A 20,228-nucleotide genomic window follows, 5' to 3' on the forward strand; every position below is an offset into this window, starting at 1 on the left:
AACTTGTCCCCTGCTGCCAGACAGGGCTCGGGGCAGCCCCTGGAGCCAGGTACCCATCAGCCCAGACCTCTTTATTTGGGGGTCTCTGGAATCTCCTTTCCTGTAAAAGCCACTCCCAGGCAGAGCGCTCCGGCTCCTCCCTTGGGGCTGGGGACGTTGCTCTCCCACATGCCCCAACTGGCGGAAGCAGCTCCCCCTCCTGGCTGGTGTGGTGAAGACTCCCCCTTTTCCAGTCTGTTTTAACCCCTGCAGCTGGGTCAGGCCTTCAGTCTCCTGTGGCATCTGAGGAGGCGGCAGAGGCTGTGTTGGGTCTCACGGGTGGGGTGATGCCAGGCTAGTGCTTTGTGTGCCCAGCACTGTGCCAACCCTGAACACTCCTGACACTTGTCCCTGGGGCTCAGTGCAGGGGCATGCATGACCCAGCTTCCTGGGTACTGGTCCCCATGCCACCCTTGCTCATGCCAGCACAGTTAGGAAGGGCCGCCAGGAGCGGGGCAAGTGGGGCGATTTGCCCCAGGCTCCGCAGGGGCCCCCACGAGAATGGCTGAGGCTCCTGCCTGACCCCACCCCTCTCCCTGAGCCTCAGTGCATCCAAGAGCTTCCCGGGACAGCGGCAGCGGCTCTGGTGGGGCCTCTGAGCTCTGCCCCGCTTAGAGCCTTGTGGTAAGGGGGCGGGGCTGCGAGCTCCACCCTGAGCAGAGGCAGCTGAGCTCAGCCTGGAGCTTGCAGCCCCGCCCCCTTACCACACGGCTCTGAGTGGGGCGGAGCTCAGACCCCGCCAAGCCACACTGCCGCTGTCCCAGGAAGCTACTGGATGTGCTGAGACTCTGGGTCAGGGCCGGCTCTAGGCACCAGCCCTCCAAGCATGTGCTTGGGGCGGCACCTTCTAATGGGCAGCACTCTGCCCCCAGGGGCGGCTCCAGGCACCAGCACGCCAAGCATGTGCTTGGGGCAGCAAGCCACAGGGGGCGCTCTGCTGGTCGCCATGAGGGTGGCAGGCAGGCTGCCTTTGGCGGCATGTTTGCGGAGGGTCTGCTGGTCCCACGACTTCTGCGGACCTCCCACAGGCTGCCGCTGAATTCGCGGAACTGGGGACCTCCTGTAGGCAAGCCGCCAAAGGCAGCCTGCCTGCAGTGCTTCGGGCAGCAAAATGCCTAGAGCTGCCCCTGTCCTCCCTCCCTTTTTATTTTTATTTTTTATTTTTTTGCTTGGGGCAGCATTGTCGGAAGCTGGCCCTGGCACAGCCACTCTCCTGAGCCAGGATCCACACCCCCTGCCCAGCCTGGCAGCACCCTGCACAGCCCACTCTGGCAGGGAAACGCAGCGCCGCCCTGGGGAGACTCAGAGTGGCAGCAGGACCCCTCCTCCCTGCACCCCGGGCCCCGCTTCCCTCCCTCCTGAGCTCCTCACACATTCCAGGAGCCTCTCTCACCACCACCGCAGCCCAGGCTCGGCTCCCCCTCCCTCCCATCACATGCTCCGGGAGCCCCTCTCGCAGCCGCAGCTCGGGCTGCGGTAGCGGTGAGAGGGGCTCCCGGAGTCAGGGCCACCCGGGGGGGGGGGAAGTGGGGCAATTTTCCCCAGGCCCCCATGAGAATGTCAGAGGCTCCCCCTGCCTCCATCTTCCCCCATCCCCCAGTGTCTCAGCTGGTAAGGGAGCGGGGCTACAAGCTGCCACCGAGCAGCAGGAACTCAGGCCCCGCTGGAGACACCATGCCGCTGCAGCGCTGTCCAGGAGAGGGGGTAAGCTGCATGGTAAGGGGCCGGGGCTGGAGCCGGGCACTCCCCCCAGCCCTGACCCCCAGCTCCGAGCCCAGCCCCTCTGAGCCAGGCACTCATCCCAGCTCCGAGCCCAGCCCCTCTGAGCCAGGCACCCCCCGACCCCATCCCCATCCCCCCCACAGCCCTGACCCCCAGCTCTGAGCCCAGCCCCTCTGAGCCAGACATCCCTGGCCCCATCCTCCCCACAGCCCTGACCCCCAGCTCCGAGCCCAGCCCCTCTGAGCTGGGCACCCCTGCCGACCCCATCCCCCACATTCCTGACCCCCAGCTCTGAGCCCAGCCCCTGTGAGCCAGGCACCCCCCGACCCCATCTCCCCACAGTCCTGAGCCCAGCCCCTGTGAGCTGAGCAACCCCCAACCCAGAGCCCAGCTCCCCACTCAGCCCTGGGCAACAGCAGCACCACCCCCCAGGCAGCAACAGTCCATTGGCACCAACCATCACCATCACCCAGGAACAGCCCATTATGTAATTGCAAATGTAGACATACCAGTAAAGCATTTAATGTTTTTAAATAATTTAGTGTATTTTCAAATTACTACAAATTAATTTTTGAATGTATTTCATGAGTTATTTTTTACATTTCCAAATATATGTTACTATAGTATTGCAACTTTTTTCTATGGAAGGGGCCCCCAAAATTGCTTTGCCTCAGGCCCCCTGAATCCTCTGGGCATCCCTGCCCAGAGTGTGTGAGGAGCTAGGGAGGGAGGGAAGCGGGGTCCCCTGGAGCCGAGCCCCGGCTGCGGCAGCGGCGAGATGGGCTCCCGGAGTGTGTGAGGAGGTGAGCAGCCGGCTGGGCTCGTTGGTGCTGAGCAGGTAGCCCTGCAGCCGGAGATCCTCGCCTTCCTGCCTGCTGCGGCTGGGCCAGGGCACCTTGAGGCTGAAGAGCAGCAGGTCCGGGAGGCTTTCCAGGTCCTCGGCCGCCAGCATGTCGAGGGTGAGGGCGGTGAGCACGAACTGATCCACCTCGGCCACCAGCAGCGCCGCAAAGCCCAGGGAGGGGACAGTGTTCTTCACCATGCCCCGCAGCCACACTGCCACCTGTAAGTACTCCTGCTCCATGCCGCCCAGCAGCTCCACCTGCATGGGGACAGAGTCGCAGCTGGGCCAGGGCTCGGCTGCCGTGTGTTGGTAGCGGATCCCACGTTTGGGGGGAAGCCCAGTGCTGGGGCTGCAGGGGGTGTGAGTGGGGTGGGGAGAGCTCAGGTCTAGGGGGAGGCAGCCAAAATTTTTTTTGCTTGGGGCGGCAAAAAACCTAGAGCCATCCCTGCTCTGGGTGAGGGGGGAGCCGGGGGGGGTTGTCTAAGGGGCAGGAAGTCCCAGGCACAGACAGGGCACAGGGAGGGGGCAGAGGTTGAGGGGGCAGTCAGGGGACAGGGAATGGGGGGGTTGGATCATGGGTGTTCCGGGGGTCTGTCAGGACTCAGCAGGGGGGTGGGTAGGGGTGGGGTCCCGGGTTGGTGATGGTGTCTTTGGGGGACGGTGAGGGGACAAGGGGGGGTGGGTAGTCAGGGGGCAGGAAGTGGGTGGGGGTTGGATAGGGAGCAGGGCCAGGCTGTTTGTGAGGCACAGCCTTCCCTCACCTAAAGCTCATTCAGCAGTTTGAGGCTTGCAGAAGAGCCAAGCTGTTAGCTTTTCCATTAGGGCTACCATCCTTTTCACTTCTCAAATGCCAAATTATAGTCTGTATTTAATTTCAGTGCCATAGGGAGATTCATGTCAGGGGAGGGTAGCTTCATTTAAAATTAGCCACTGGGGGAGGGATCAGATGAGAAGAGCAATATCCTTCCCAACCCTATCAAGAGAGACCCCCCCCCTACATTCCCTGAGGCTCCAGAGGGGTTAATTCAGTGGTTCTCAAACTTTTATACTGGTTACCCCTTTCACATAGCAAACCTCCGAGTGTTAAATTACCCCCCTTTATAAATTAATACCCCCCTTATAAATTAAAAACACTTTTTTATATATTTAACACTATTATAAATGCTGGAAGCAAAGCAGGGTTTGAAGTGGAGGCTGACAGCTCACGATCCCCAGTAATAACCTCGTGACCCCCTGAGGGGTCCTGACCCCCAGTTTGAGAACCCCTGGGTTAATTTAATTTTAGCACCCTATGTCCATTCACATGCATGTGCTATTTTGAGCATTTCAGTTTTCACAACATAGGCTCATCCCAGATTCTGGAACAAGCTCAAATGCTCAATTCATGGACTATGTACATAAGCTATACTAAAGACAAACCCACAGTAACCATCTCCAGTTTGTGAGGGACCACATGGAGTCAGTCTCTAGGAAACAGATAAATGCATGGAGGTTAAGTCCATTAATGGCTATTAGACAGGATGGGTAAGGAATGGTGTCCCTAGCCTCTGTTTGTCAGAGGGTGGAGATGGATGGCAGGAGAGAGATCTTTTGACCTGTTAGCTTTACTCCCTCTGGGGCACTTGGCATTGGCCATTGTCAGTAGACAGGATACTGGGCTGGATGGACCTTTGGTTTGACCCAGTATGGTTGCTCTTATGTTTTAAGCTAAATGAACCCAAAGTTATGGAGATAGATATGAGTCAAGGAAGCGAGCAGAGTATCAGAAACCTGGAAAAATCTCTGACTGGATGGGCTCAGGTGTTTGGTCACAAGCTGAGGCGGTTCAAAAGTTTTGGATTTTTAAGCAGAATTTTTTTATTGTTTCTTTAAACAATCAAACACAGAAAGCAGCAAATATTTGGCCACACACTTCTGAAACCCCAAACCATATTCAGGTTTTGGTAGACTAATTTCAGCTTTTCAATTAAAAAAACCACAACAAATTTTGAAGGAAAGCAGACATTGTCTGTGATTTTTTTCTGCTTTTTAAAAACCCCTAGTTTTCGATCCAGAAAAAGTTTTGATGGAAAATATTTGTCCAACCCTTTTAATGAGCTTTAGTGCCTTTTACCACTAGCTGATGCTGAGAACCAGTGATACCTTGTAAAGAAGTTCTCTCAAAACTGGGTTTGTGCCAAGATGCAGAAGGTTTATTTTTCCCAGGGCCGCCCATGGGTGCAGAGCAAGTGGGGCAATTTGTGCCGGGCCCCGCAGGGGCCCCCACAAGAATATAGTATTGTATAGTATTGCAATTTTTTTTTATGGAAGGGGCCCCTGAAATTGCTTTGCCCCAGGCCCCCTGAATCCTCTGGGTGGCCCTGCAGTTAGGAGAAAGGACCCATCCTGCTGCTCCCAGTGGGGTTGCCATGCATCCTGGTCTGAGTGGGGAGCAGGAGTCCTCAGCCTGTCTCCAGATGGCCTGAGCCAGGAAAAGAGGTGATCAATTTTCTCCCACAGTGACTTCTGGGGGCTCTGGGAGGTCCAGCAGCTCCTCAAAAGGTATTCTGGGAAAAGGTCCTAGAAAAGTGCAGATTCAGTCATCCACAGAGGAATCAGTGTGTCTGTGTCACAGCCTATGGACCTGACCCAAAGCCCATTGTAGACAAAGGAAAGACTCCCAGAGACAAGGGGGACAAAATGGCAGAATGAATGGCCACATTGGGGTACTGCCATTCACTACACAATTAGAGAGTTGGGAAAGTGTGATTTCAACAATATTTGTGATGGTAGCAGCTCATGCTGGTTTCTTTCCAGCAAGGAAAGGTTACAGATGGTCGTTCTGCAGCAGCCTGAAACCCTCAAAGCTGGGCTGACTGTCAAGATAATTATCCCTTGAATGTGCAGGGGGGAGTAGCCCCCTCACCAGCCTGAGAAGCCCCAAAGCCTTGTCTCAACCTGCCTCCCAGACACTCTCAGTAGGGCTGAGGCGAGGAGCGCACTCTGCTTGCTCCCCACTGGGCACACAATGGATGGGGGGCAGGGTGCTGGAACAATTTGCATAGTGGGGTTGCCAAGAGCCATCAAACCAAATTGTAAACCCTGTGTATGATGGTAACCACTTCAAGTCAGGGATGCAGCAGAACCCATGCACCCCTAGTTCCAGCACCTATAGTAGGGGGACACCTCAACAGCAGTCCCCCATTGCTCTGCACAGCAGATCAAGAGCCTCTTGGTCCCAAGCAGCTGCAGCCAGTGGCAGGTGTAGTGTATTAAACTGCTCCACATAGGAATGTGCTACTTGTAGCAGTTACTGATATGGAATGGATTGTAAAAAACTGCTATTGTAGTAAACTGCTACCTGATGTAGCAAATGCCTACAGGTAGCAGCTTCTTGCACTATAATATATGTGAAATTGCTCCATGTAGAAATGCGTTATCTGTAGCAGTTATTTATACATATAGATTATAAGAAACAGTGTAGATGAGAGGACTCACCCCTGTGGCACCTCCTGCTGATGACTTCTGGGAATTAGCTTGGTTCCAGCTCCAGAGCACCCTCTGCAGGCTGGTGAGCCACCTGTAGATGTCCCATGTCCCTCCCTGGACCCGGTGCCCTTTTACCTGGGGTGCTACCCCCTTGGCAGGAACCCCTCAGTCTTAGGGTCTCCCCTCCCTGGGGAACCCCCACCCGCTGTTCCCACCTTGCCTCAGTATAAGGCTACTACCAGTCATCATCTAGCCCCATGCCCTGGGGCGGACTGCAGTATCAGCCTACTCATCACTGGCAAGGTTGGGTTTGCACCTGCTGCCTTGGCCTACCTCTGGGCTGCCCTCTGCACCCCCCAGTACCCCTTGGCCTTCTGCTAGGCCACAACCTGGGGCTTTCTAGGCTGGAGCTCCCCAGTTCCTCTACCTTTCCCCAGCCCTGCTCCACTCAGGTACCCTGTCTCTAGCTCCCTGCAGCCAGGCCCTTCTCCCTCTACAAACAGAGAGAGACTTCTGGCTCACAGCCTCTTATAGGGGCCAGCTGGGCCTGATTGGGGCATGGCCACAGCTGAGCCTACTTTCCCCCAATCAGCCCAGGCTTCTTGCCCCAGCCGCAGCCCTCTCCTGGGCTGTTTTAACCCCTTCAGGGCAGGAGCAGCGGTCCACCCTGCTACAGGGACCTCTCTGTCTGCTGGGGCTGCCCTGCTGGCTGGAGTACTCCCCCTTCTCTGGCTGCCTTGCTGGCTGGAGCTCCTTCTCCCTTCCTGGGCTGCTGTTGCTGCTGGCTGGAGGGCTCCTTCCTGGACTGCTGCTGCCACTACTGCTGAGCAAGTGAGTGAGGGGTGGGGGGGGGCCTTGCTGGCCAGCCCCCACTCCCCCTCTCTGGAGGGAGACGCCAGGACCCCACCACCACTACAGCTACCACCTGTGGGGGGTCCTTCCTGCCTAGCCACCAGGGCTGCTGGAGAAGGAGGAGCTGCTGCTGCTGCTGGAGCTGTGTTTGTCCTGGGGAGCTACTGGAGCCTGGAGGAGGAAGAGGACTGAGAAGACCACCGGCTGCTGGGGAGCGCACAGGACTCTGAAGACCACTGTGGAGGGGGCCACCAAAGACTGAGTAACTCTTTAACTGTGCTCTAGTGGTGGGGGTTTAGACTGTGTTTGTGGGGACACGGGGTGTGGCGTGGAGCCTGCCCCCTGGTCCATCTGTGTCCCGTCCCCCCCAACCCCCACCACCACCGCTGCCCCCTCCACCACCCCTGCAGTCCCTTACCATCTGCCTCAGTTCCTGCCTCTGGGACTCAGCTGCTCGCCTGGCCTGCCATGCCCTATTGCCACCGTTTGGGCCCCCAGCAGCAGCCTGCCAGCCATTGACTTTGCACAAGTGCTCGTGGGTGCACGCACACCCCCCCTTCCCCGGACTGCCCCCCGCCCCTCTGCAACAGGCCCCCTAGCTTTGCCCCTGGTAGCCTTCCCCCACCCCGCCCAGCTTCAGTTTGTTTGCCTGCCCCGGCCGTCTCCCTTTGCAGCTTTGTTTGTCCTGCCCCAGCCCTGAAACCAGCCCCTCGGTCCCTCTGCCCCACTCCCAGCCTGGTTGCTCCCCTCCCTCCGCGGCCCCTCACCCTGATTAGCCCCTCCCCTCGTGCGCCCCTAGCCCCATCAGTGCGCTTGTGCCTCTCCCCTGTTTAAGTTGCCCCTCTTGCACTGCACCCCCCGTTGCTCTTGTTTCCCCTCCCCTCCCCTAGTGCAGCTAGAGGAGCCGGATTTCAATCTCGTGTCGGTGACTGACCCCCCGCCCCAGTCGTTGATACTCCCCCTATCTGCCCCCCTCCCCCAGTTTGGCACCCTCCTCCCCTGCCCACAGCCTAGCAGGGAGGAGTGGGTGACCTGTTCTTCCCCCCCGCCCCCTTTCTCCGGTGTTTGCCCTCCCTCCCGACTCAGCATGGCGGGAGACGCGGAGGGTGGGACCCCTGGGACAACGCTTGTCCCCCCTCCCCCGCCTGCTCCTCCCAACCCCCCCCCAGTCTCGACCTCAACCGCCGCTGCCGGACCACCTGCCACCGCTCCCGCTGAGGCGCCGGCAGCGGCGACCGATGGGGTGCCCTCTGCTGCTGCCACGTCCCTCGCCCCTTCCGCCTCTGGGGGAGCCCCCCCAGCCGGCGGAAAGGGCCAGGGCAAAAAGAAGGGAAAAGGCCCCGCTAGGAAGACAAAGCCCTCCATGGCGGAGCCTGCCACCGCTGCCGCGGCCCCGCCACTGGCCGCGGCGTCCCTCCCCGCTGTCCCCTCCACCAGCTCTGCGGGTGCCCCTCCCTCGGCCCCCAGAGTGTACACCCAGGTGGCGGCGGCCCCCCCGCCCGCCGCTACGTCATCTCCCCCGACCGCCGCCTCCGCTACCATCTACAGCGGCCGGGGCCCCTTCCCCACCTTGACCCGGAAGCACGGCGTCCGTTGCCTCCTGGTGCCCGCCTCGCCCCACGTGGAGACCTACGTGCGGGCGCTGGCGAGGGTGGTGGGGCCCACAGCCATCGTGGCGGCCTCCAAAATGTACGGCAAGGTGGTTTTCTTCCTTGCCTCGGAGGCCGCTGCCCAGGAGGCGGTGGAGAAGGGCCTGGCGGTGGGGGGCGTGTTCGTCCCCCTCGAGCCGCTGGAGGACCTGGGTGTCCGAGTGGTCCTGACCTCCGTCCCTCCCTTCCTGCCCAATGTCGCCCTGTTACCCGCCCTCTCTACTCTGGGGAAGCCCATCTCCATGGTGAGCCCTCTTCCCTTGGGCTGCAAGGACCCCGCCCTCCGTCACATCCTCTCGTTCCGCCGGCAGGTGCAGCTTCAACTGCCGTCGGCGGCGCGTGGTGGAGAGGCGCTCGAGGGGTCTTTCCTGGTCCCCTACCAGGGGGCCCATTACCGGGTGCACTATTCGACGGGGGAGGCTCGGTGTTACCTCTGCCAGGCGACGGGGCACGTTCGGAGGGACTGCCCTTTGGCCCGGCACGGGGGAGCGCCCGGGACCCCCGAGCCCCAGCAGGGTGCCGGCCCCGTCGTCGCCGGCGCCCCTGGCCGCCCGGTGCCCAGAGTCGCCCCTCCTCCTCCTCAGCCCATCATTGCTCCCGCTTGGGCCTCAGGGGTCCGTCCTCCAGTGCGCCCAGACGAGCGGGAGAGCCCTTCCTCTGCTGCTTGCACTCTGGCGGGGCCTGTGGAGGAGGGTGCGGCAGGGGTACTGCCGGGCGTGGGAGAGGGCTCTCCCCAGGGGGACTCTTCCCTCTCTCCTACTGTCCCCCCAGTGCCTCTCCAAGCCCCCGAACAGGCATCCTTGCCCCCCAACCCAACCCCTGTCGACCAGCCCGAAGACTATGCCATGGAGGGCTGGACCCGGGTACGGGGTAAGCGGGGCAAGCGGAAGGCTCGGGCTCCGCCCGTGCCACCTGAGGCGGAAACCCCCCGTAAGACCAGAAAGGGGGCCGCCGACACCGAGCCTTCCGCCGTGCCCCAGGGGTTGACCCATCTGCCGATGACGGCTAGGGCAGACATGGCAGCACCGGGGGGTGCCACCATCCCCCCTCCGCAGTCCCCCCCTGCGGAGGCCTCCGCTGCGGCCCCTCCTGTTCCCTTGCCGCCTGTACCCCCTGCACTACCCGAGGTGAGCGTCGCCTCGGGCGCGAGTGGGGAGGACCCCGGGGTGGTGGGAGGTGAGCTCCCCTCCATCTTTGCAGAGATCGAGGCCCTGGGTCTGACCCCGGTCACCCCGGGGGAGGACGACCCTCTGCCCACGGGCCTCGATCTAGCCGACCTCACCCCGGCTTCCCCTTCCCCGTGCTCCACCGACCCTCCTGCTGCATCCGCTCCCGCCTCCGAGGGGCCCCTGGACCCCTCAACCTGTCCGGCTGCAGACGGCACCCTGCTGCTGGCCGCCGAGCCTGCTGTGGCGACGGCCGGTGCCTCGTGGCCGGGAGAAGGGCTACCAGGGGTGTCCCTCGGTGGCGCGGGGCAATCGAGTTCCTTCCCGGGCAGGGGCCCCCCTGAGGGTTCTGCATCTCCCCTTGCCGAGGCTGCTCTACCTGCCACTGAGCCCGAGCCCGGTGTTGCTGGGGACCCCCTCCCTGCCCCTCAAATCCCCGTACCTGGCCGCGAGGAGCCGCTTACTGATGGTTCAGCTCCTGCGGCCCAGGGTCCCGTCTCTGTCCCTCCCCCCACCCCTGCTCCTGACCCCAGCCCTGCCCCCTCCACCTCCCACAATGTTATTGCCGCCCCTGGAGCTGTCTCCTTCCCTTTCCCGGAGGATGAGTCCCAGGGAGCGGCCTTTGAGTTTCACAGTCCCGACCCACTAGGGGCTGCACTCTTCCCTCCGCCGCCCCCCACTGAGCCAGGGTCCGCCCCTTGCTTGTCCGTCCCAATAGGCCACGGGGCTGCGCCAGAGGCCCCATCCCCCCATACGCTGAGGGAGGAGTTGCAGGAGTTCCTGGAGGACGTCCGGGGCTCCCGCAACAAGATCCCGCTTGCTCTCCAGCGCTGGGGGGACTTCCACAAAATCCTCCTAGCCACGAGGGCCCTCATGGGGGAGGGAAAGAGGACCGGGAAGCAGGGTGCTGCGGCTTACCATCGGGTGCGCAAATTCCGTGACTCCTTGCTCACCTTCGGGGTGCGCCAAGGAAACATCTCTACACGCTTGTGCTCCATACCCTTCACTTCCTCACCCTCGTGTCCCACCCTGACACCAAGTGGCGGGACCTTCTGCCACCTTTGGTGGGTGAGGAGCCCCAGTGGGCCAGCCTCTACTCCACCCTGGTCCCAAGGCCCGCCGGGGATATCAGTTGGTGGCTCCTCCATGGGGCTGTGAGCACAGGCGTGTACTTGGCGTGGTTTACCCCTGTCCCAGACACCTGCCCCTTCTGCGGCGTGAGGGAGACCCTGGTGCATGTTTACTTAGAGTGCGCCAGGTTGCAGCCCCTATACTGGCTCCTCACCAATATCCTGTTACGTTTCTGGCTGCACTTTTCCCCTCACCTCCTTCTCTACGCACTTCCAATCCGTGGCCCCACAAAGTCACGGGACCTCCTGGTCAACCTCCTCCTCGCCCTGGCTAAAATGGCCATCTACGCGACCAGGGAGAGGCGGTTGGCCAATGGAGACTCCTGTGACTGTGGGGCTTGTTTCCAGTCCTTGGTCCATTCACGTATCCAGGCGGAGTTCTTCTGGGCGGTGTCCACTGGTTCCCTTGACGCCTTCGAGGAGCAGTGGGTGCTGTCTGGGGTTCTCTGCTCGGTGTCCCCGTCAGGCTCCCTTCTTATGACCCTTTGACCACACTCCTGTCCCTGTTCTTTTATTAGTTGTCCCCCGCAATTAGTGAGTTTCTGAGGTCCCGTAGATCCTCCCCTTAGCCTGGGTGGGGGGGATCCTTTAGCATTGGGCGGGGTCCCGCCCGCCCAGTTTCCCAGAAACCCAATAGATACAAACAGCTTATGTAAAAAGATGCTACCTCCCTCCAAGGTCATGTTTTCTAGACCTTAATTTTTTTGTTTCTCTTCTCTGGACTCTCTCCAATTTGTTCACATCTTTCCTGAAATGTGGTGCCCAGAACTGGACACAATAATCCAGATGAGGCCTAATCAGCGCAGAGTAGAGCAGACATCCCAGAGTGAGCTTCTGGGTTTTTTTTTTTTTGCAGCAGTGTTACACTGTTCACTCATATTGAGCTTGTGGTCCACTAGAACCCCTAGATCCCTTTCCACAGTACTCGTATTCAGCTTGTGGTCCACTATGACTCACTACAGGGTCAAACTCTAAAACTGCTGCCCCACCTCCAGAGGGGGGCACTTTCTCCAGGGACTGGAACCAGCCTTGGGCTCTGCTGACACCAGCCCCTGAGCCGGAGCCTGCAGATGAGGGGAGAGACCCAGGGGAAAGGGCTGGGGCCAGGCAGGAAAGTGACTCTTCACCAACAGCCCCTCCTCACCCCAGCTCTGCTCCTGGGTGGGGGTCTGTGAGTCCCAGAGCTGCTGCCCACCCTGACCCCTCTAGTCTTTGCTCTCCTGAGCGCCTGAAGGAGCCGAGCCAGCTCAGTGAGAGTGAACACCCTGGGACAGGGCCAGGAACCGATTCCCCCAGCCCAAGGGCAGGGTGTGGGAGGAGAGACACAGGGAGCATGTGCTTCCCCATGTGAAATTGCATGCTCATTACCTAATGAGATAATTTGGATAAATGTAGAGGAATATAAACTGCAGCAAATGTTTTATTACGTGTGTGTGTGTGTGTGTCCTTGAATTCACCCCAGAAGCCACATCTCCTTCTCAGTGTGTGTGAGAGAGTCCCTTGGGGTGAAGTGCTGCCCTGTGGAAGGAAGGCTTTGTCTGTTCTCTGCCCCCACATTGAACTCAGCTCAGCTCCAGGTGGGGTAGAGAGGATGGAGTGGATAGCCAAATGATGAAAGAATAACTGAGTTTTCAGTTCAGTGGCCTAACAAAAACAATAATAATAAAATAAATAATTTTTAAAATGGTGTTTTGAACAAAAACTGATTTTCCCCCCAGTTTTTCTCATTGAAAGAACATTGTTTGTGTCCAATGCCATTTTGAAATGAAATGCCAAAGTGGTTAATTTAAAAAAAATGTGGAAAAATAATTTTAGGGTGGCAAAACTACTCATTGAATTTGCTTGGATATAGCAGATAGTTTTGGTGCCCTGAAAAATGTATTTTTCTGTGAATTTACTATTCCTCAGAGAAAATTTGCCCCAACTCTTATGTAGTAGTCACACAAATGGGACATTGATGTTTTTACCACCATGTCACTTTACAGCACATCTAGATGTTATGGTGGTGGTAGAGTTAATTGCCTGATTCCTGTCCATCCTAGTGCTCCAATTGTGGCTGCTCCTGTGTGAGTACACTGGTGGGAGGTTTCCAAAAGAAAACATCTACTCTAGACAAAGCCAGAGAGGCTGGGTTTAAAATCCTGGAACAGTCTTTGTGACATGTATGACAGATTGGATCACAGAAACCCTCTGGGGGTTGCTACCTGATGTGCCAAGACTACTTCTGCCCCTGCTTTCCTGCTCACCAGCCTGGGACTTCAATGCCCTGCCTGGTTTGAGCCAGACCCACTAGCCTGCTGCAAACCCAGACCCAGGTCTGAACCACGTCCCCTAACAGCTCCAGGCTTAACTGAAAGCAGTTTACAGAAGCGTTCTTGTCTTTAACACTCAGACGCCCAACTCCCAGTGGTGTCTAAACCCAAATAAATCCATTTTATACTCAAATTGTTCACCCTCTAAAACACTGGTAGAGATATTCACAGCTATTTGCCCCACCCCAGGTATTAACACATACTCTGAGTTAATTAATAAGTAAAAAGTGATTTTATTAAATACAGAAAGTAGGATTTAAGTGGTTCCAAGTAGTGACAGACAGAACAAAGTGAATTACCAAGTAAAATAAAATAAAACACGCAAATCTATGTCTAATCAAACTGAATACAGATCATCTCTCCCAAAGGCCTGGTCTACACTAGGGTGGGGGGTCGAACTAAGGTACGCGACTTCAGCTACGCGAATAGCGTAGCTGAAGTCGAACTACCTTAGTTCGAAGTACTCACTCGTCCAGACGCCGCGGGATCGAAGTCCGCGGCTCCCCTATTGACTCCGCCACCGCTGTTCGCGGTGGTGGAGTTCCGGAGTCGACGGGAGCGCGTTCGGAGTTCGAACTATCGCGTCTAGATTAGACGCGATAGTTCGAACTCCGAGAAGTCAAACTCTACGCGTTGACCTGGCAGGTAAGTATAGACCTACCCTTAGAGATGCTTCATCTTCCAGGCCTGGCACAATTCTTTCCCCTGGTACAGTTCTTGTTTCAGCTCAGGTGGTAGCTAGGGGATTCTTCATGATGGCTCTCCCCTTTGTTCTGTTCCACCATTTATATATCTTTTGCATAAGGTGGGAATCCTTTGTCCCTCTGGGTCCCCCCACAATGGAAAAGCACCAGGTTAAAGATGGATTTCAGTTCAGGTGACATGATCACATGTCACTATAAGACTTCATTACCCACTTGCCAGCACACACGGATACAGGAAGACTTACAGGTAAAACAGAGCCATCTGCAGTCAATTGCCCTGGTTAATGGGAGTCATCAAGATTCCAAACCACCATTAATGATTACATAATTAGAATAGGCCCTCAGAATTATATTTCATATTTCTAGGTTCAGATACAAGAGTGATACATTTATACAAATGGGATGATCACACTCAGCAGATTATAAGCTTTGTAATGGTATCTTACAAGAGACCTTTTGCATGAAGAATATTCCAGTTACATTATATTCACTCATTAGCATATATTTATAAAATCATATAGAGTGCAATGTCACAACACATTCTCAGCCAATATGTAACAAACCCAGATATGGCCTGTTCTTTCTCCTGAGCAGGATTCCAATGCCCAGACTTGATCTGACATCCCAGCTGGACCGAGGGGAAGCACCCTGGCTCCTGGCTCTTCAGGGCTCCAAGAAAAGGGAGCTCCTGAGAGGCACCTGCACAGGTGAGGAAGTGCTTAAACCAACTCAAAAGGCTTCTAAAGTCTCACGTGCTCTCTTAGTTATGCCTCAGCTCAGTCATTCAGAATTGTTACAAGTATGTGTTGTAGTCTCATGGCAGACGTCACTCATGGCTTCCCACCCATCCTACCTAATATCTGGCCACTAACCCTTCCTCCAGGTGCTCTCATGAGAGTCATAGATTCTAAGGCTGGAAGGGACCACTGTGATCACCTAGTCTGACCCCCGCTGTATAATACTGGCCAGAGAACTTCCCCAAACTAATTCTGAGACCAGATCTTTTAGACAAACATCCAATCCTGATTTAAAAGTTGTCAGGGATGGGGAATCCTCCATAATGCTTGGTAAATTGTTCCAATGGTTAATTACTCTCACTGTTAAAAAAACAAACAAACCTCTGCCTTATTTCCAGCCTGATTTTTTTTAATCTTCAACTTCCAGTCTGTTGAAGAGGATTTTCCCTGATACCCTCTTTTCTGTGGAACTCAGTTCCTGATTTTCAGTTTTACCAACAGAGATTTTAGTTTAGTTTTTATCCTTGTGAAAAACCCTTCCCCATTCCCCTCTCTCAGGTTCCCATGCCCACCAGCACAGGGAATGACTCCTATCTGTATCCTCTATCCCAGCAGGTTACAGGATGGTGAAGGAAAACGGGGAAGAGAATCCTCTGCAGGCAGGTCTGGAGCAAGTGGCACCACAAGGGAAGGGCTCGGGAAGGGCTCAGGAAGATCCAAAGGGAGCGTTTCCAAGAGTCCTGAGCAGGAAAAATCCTGTGACCGTCAGAGTGAGCCAGTTATGGAGAATGGACACCCTCTAAGGAAGAGAGGGAATAAGTCCACTCACAGGACAGCCAAGAAACCCCAGTGGAAAGAGATCAAACATGTGGTGAATGCAGGAAAAGCTTCCGTTGGAGATCCAGTCTGATCACCCATCAGCGACTGCACACAGGGGAGAAACCCTACAAGTGTGATTGCAGGAAAAGCTTCAATGAGAGCTCAGCCCTTAGTGTGCACCGGAGGAACCACATGGGAGAAAAGCCTTTTATATGCCCTGACTGCAGGAAAAGTTTCACTCAGAGCTCAAACCTCATTCAGCACCAGAGGATCCTCACAGAAGAGAAACCCTACAAGTGTTGTGACTGTGGGAAAAGCTTCAATGACAACAGGCACCTCATTAGACACCAGGCAGCTCATGTTTCTGGAGAAAAGCCATACAAGTGCCCTGAATGCTGGAAAAGTTTCAGCAAGAAATCAGACCTTGTTAGACACAAGGGAACCCACATCACGGGGAGACCCTACAAATGCCCCGACTGCGGGAAAAGCTTCAGCCAGAGCTCAGAACTCATCAGACACCAGAGAATCTATACAGGAGAGAAACCCTACACATGCCACAACTGCAGAAAAAGCTTCGGCCAGAGCTCAGCACTGACTAGACATCAAAGGATCCACTTGAGTTAGCCCTTCACCTTCGGGGACCTGCCCCATCCAAATCAGTGAAGAAGTGCATGGTGTGGGAGGGGTGGCTGGAGACCAACGTATGTTGGGAGATGGAGGGGAAACTGCTGGTCGCTGGGATCATTCAGAAACAGAGGATATTGGTGTTCTTGTCATTTACAATGCCTCCTTGTCCTGGAGTGTCTTTGGGCTGGAAGGAGGAGACACGAATCTAATGGGACTTGGTGGAGGATCAGTCTGGGATCTAATTGGAGGCTGTATGGTGCCCCCCCTTTGGGGTATGTAGTCTCTACACTCTGCGAGTGGCAGAGTCTGCAAGGAAACCTAGAGAACCCCACCTACTCTGAAGGAAGTTGATAAGCAGCCGGTGGTGGGTGGGCTCAGCTGATGTGGCTTTATTTAAACTGATGGGGCAGGAGGGAGGCTGCAGGTGAGCTGAAAATAATACAGTATTGATAAATGCTAGACATTTGAGTCAACACAATTAGACAAACACCACCAGCCCATCACCCACACATCACAAACAAAACACCAGCTGTGCCCACTGATTGCACCCACATACCTGTACACACCCATTGCCAGCTGTGCTGCTGAGTGCACTCATACCCTCACACACCCAATGCCAGCTGTGCCTGCTGAATGCACCCACATACCCATACACATCCAATGCCAGCTATGTCCATTGAATGCACCCCTGGCAGCACAACAATTAACTCCTAGTGTGTAACACTGAGTGCTTAGAGGCAATCAGCTCAGTTTACTGTGTGAAAGAGCTTATCAGCTGGTGGTCCCAGTGATGGTGCAAGAGATAGGGGAAAGATTCTCTCTACAAATGCTCAGTCTCTACATTTGAATAAGATTGTGGAATCTACTCCAATTAAACAGTTGTGGGATGGTCCTCAGCTCTACTCATTCCTTGCTCCTGGCAGGAGTGGGAACTTCCAAAGAGGGCAGGGGCAGGCAGGCCTGTCCTGACAAGGGTCTTTTCTCTCTTGACACTGGCCTGGCATGATCCCTGAGGTCCTGACTGGCAGTATAAAGGTACCTCGTGTCAGTAGCTGGCAGTGCCCTCTGAGTGGAGCTTTGGGTATGGAGTGCTGTCTCCCTGAAGCTACCCTGGTAGACTGCCCAACTTCAGGGCTCCCTCTCCCCAGCCTTTGGGGAAAAGGGCCTGGCTTCTGACTGGGTTAAAGGGCTCAGGTACCATCACTGGTTAGTCAAAAACAGGAATGTGGGCGGTGACAGAGGGATAGCTCAGTGCTTTGCACGTTGGCCTGCTAAACCCAGGGTTGTGTGTTCAGCCCTTGAGGGGGCCATTTGGGGATTGGTCCTGCTGTTGAGCAGGGGGTTAGACTAGATGACCTCCTGAGGTTCCTTCCAACCTTGATATTCTATGACTGAAAATTTTTTATTTGTTGTGACATTTTCAATAAAAAAAATTGTATTTGTCTTTTATTCTTCTCCATTTTTGAAATATTAAATGTTCATAAAATTAATTATTTTGGGGTTGTTTAATCTCCTAGTGAGATTGTTTTGGAGGTTGGGCACAGAGGGGCATTAGTGAAGGGATCTCCCCACACCAACCCCGCTGGGGAGCAGCAGCACCCAGGTATGCTCAATCTGGGAGATGGTTAGCAAAGAGAGCTGCCTCCTTCCTCTCCCCTAGAAATAACCAGAACCTTCTGGTGGTGACAGCTAATGATCACCCCTGGACAGAAACAGGAAAAGGAGGGTGAGGGGTGGGGGAGGATCCAGGTCAGGTCAGAATCCTTCTATTTTTCCTGAACAGAGAGAAACCTCCAGAGCAAATGGACCAGAGACAGAGCCGCAGAGAAACCTGCCCCTGCTGCCAGCCAGGCTTTGGGGCAGGCCCTGGGGCCAGGTGCCCATCAGCCCAGGAACTTTTTATTTTGGAGGCACCCTGGGACAGCCCCAGGTCCATCCTCCTCCAGTTCTGCAAGAGTCTCAGATCCCTGTCCCTGGGGGAGGCTAATGAGGATGCAGCCATGATCATTAGATTCCCCTGTTAGAAGGCAGAGTAGGGTTGACAGTCAAGGTCCCATAGGGGCCCCAGACATGTGGAGTCTCACAGGGTTCTGGACAGAGAAATGACTGGCTAATCGGAGCCATCAGAGGCCATGGCTGGGATCTGATATGTCCATGAACTGGGGGTTCTTGTAGCAGGGCAGTTCACCTATTAAGGGCTGTAGGCAGGGGTGAGCTTGAGCCGGTTCGCACGAACCGGTTGTTAAATTTAGCAGCCCTTTTAGAACCGGTTGTTCCAGGACAACCGGTTCTATAAGGGCTTTATTTAACAAAAGCTCCTGCCCAAGCTCACTTCCCCCTCCTCTCCTGCTCCGCCCCCCTTCTCCTCCCCCTCCCCTGCTTCCCACGAATCAGATGTTCGCGGGAAGCCTGAACAAGCAGCAGGCAGGCAGGTAAGCTGGGGAGGGGAGGTGCGGCTGGCTCAGCAGCTCCCTCAAGCACAGCTCCTGGTCCTGGAGCGCGGCTCCCTCCAGCCTGGCACCCCCCGGCCGAGCGCCCCCAGCCCGGTCCCGGCCCCCGCCCCCGCCGAGCGCCCCTAGCTTCGGCTCCACAGCTCCAGCCCGGCCCCCGCGGTGCCGGTGCTGGCTCCGGCCTCGTGGTTGTGGCTCCGGCCCGGCCGGTCCTGGGTGCCGGTGCTGGGCCCAGCCCCTGCGGTTGCGGCTTGGGCCCCACGGTGCCGGTGCTGGTCCCGGCCCCCGCAGTGCCAGTGCTGGTCCTGGCACCGCAGCTCCGGCCCAGCTGGCTCGGGCCCCACAGCGCCGGTGCTGGTGTTGGTCCCGGCGGAGCGGCTCCAGGCAGCGCTGTAAGAGAGCAGGGAGGGGGTGTTGGAAGAGGGCAGGGGAGTTTGGGAGGTCGTGGGGGGGTGGATAGGGGTGGGGCGGTCAGAGGGCAGGGAACAGGGGAATTGAATGGGGGCAGTCAGGAAGGAGCAGTGGTTGGATGGGGCAGGGGTGTCAGGGGGCAATCAGGAATGAGAGGAGGGGTTGGATGGGGTAGCAGGGGGTAGTCAGAGGTCAGGGAAGGGGGGTGGATGGGGCAGGGGTCCCAGGGGGGCATCGAAGAACACGGGGGGTTGGATTGGGTAGGAGGCCCAATATTTTGGCAGCTCATCACTGGCTGTAGGGCCTGGGGTTAGCAATTGCTGATGACTAATGAGGCACACCTGGGTTAGATTAGCTGTTTCCCTACAAAGAGCAGCAGGAGGCACTCAGGAAATTGCAGAGTGAGGAAGGTTGCTGTAGTGAAGACCCTATGACTGGGGAGTTGCCCCAGTTAAGAAGGGCTGAGGGTTGCCCACTGACTCAGGAAAGACTGTGCAGAGGGAGTTTGTAGGGAGTACAGCAGCTGCCTGGGGAGGGTGGGCTCCAGCAGAGAAATCTTGGCTTTGGGGAATGAGACAACAGTCAGGAAAGGCTGGGGTACGTGGGTGGACTTGAGAACTTTATTCTGCATGCTGGTTAATGTAATAGAGCATGATGTGTGAAGGGATGGGACAGGACAGGTCAGGTGTTTATGAAACATCCCACTAAATGAAGGCTGCCTGTGGTGTGAGTCTAGAGGGATCACTGGAGGTGCCCTGCCTGCTTACAGTTCTGTTATTTCTGGGTGTGTTTTCAACACCAATAACTTGGGCAGGGGGAAGCAGTGGGAGGGGGTGAAATTTGCAAAGAGAAAAGTGAGGCTGAGTCTCTGGAAAAATGTCCTGGCAGTGAGATCTGTGGGGCCAGGAAGCATGTCCCTGGGGGGCTTGGACTTAAGGAGTCAATGGAAAGGGTTGGTACTGGGTGAGGGGGTCTCCTCCCTTTATGGGCAATGTCGGTGTCCCTGCCAGCAGGTAGGGGATCTTGGGGGACAATTACTGCACTGGTGGGGTGCAAAATAAACTTTATTAAGCAAATACAAAAACAGAGAAAATTCAATAGTGGGGGGTATGGGGTTTGTTAAGGTAGACAATTGGGGAGGGTATCAGAGGGGTAGCTGTGTTAGTCTGGTTCTGTAGAAGCAGCAAAGAATCCTGTGGCACCTTATAGACTAACAGACGTTTTGCAGCATGAGCTTTCGTGGGTGAATACCCACTTCTTCGGATGCAATTGGGGAGGGGTTTCTTTTGGTGAACAGT

The 20,228-nt window shown here is 56.2% G+C and overlaps 1 long non-coding RNA gene across 1 annotated transcript; it reads left to right on the plus strand.

Annotated features, from left to right (window-relative positions):
• The first annotated feature begins 2,661 nt into the window (after positions 1 to 2,661).
• Positions 2,662 to 17,531, plus strand: LOC123345435. Its single transcript, XR_006572784.1, has 3 exons — positions 2,662 to 2,826; positions 14,481 to 14,593; positions 15,236 to 17,531. It is a non-coding gene; the product is annotated as an uncharacterized LOC123345435 (long non-coding RNA).
• The last annotated feature ends 2,697 nt before the right edge of the window (positions 17,532 to 20,228 follow it).

Source organism: Mauremys mutica, chromosome 12, assembly GCF_020497125.1.
Source record: "Mauremys mutica isolate MM-2020 ecotype Southern chromosome 12, ASM2049712v1, whole genome shotgun sequence".
Lineage (NCBI taxonomy): Eukaryota > Metazoa > Chordata > Testudines > Geoemydidae > Mauremys > Mauremys mutica.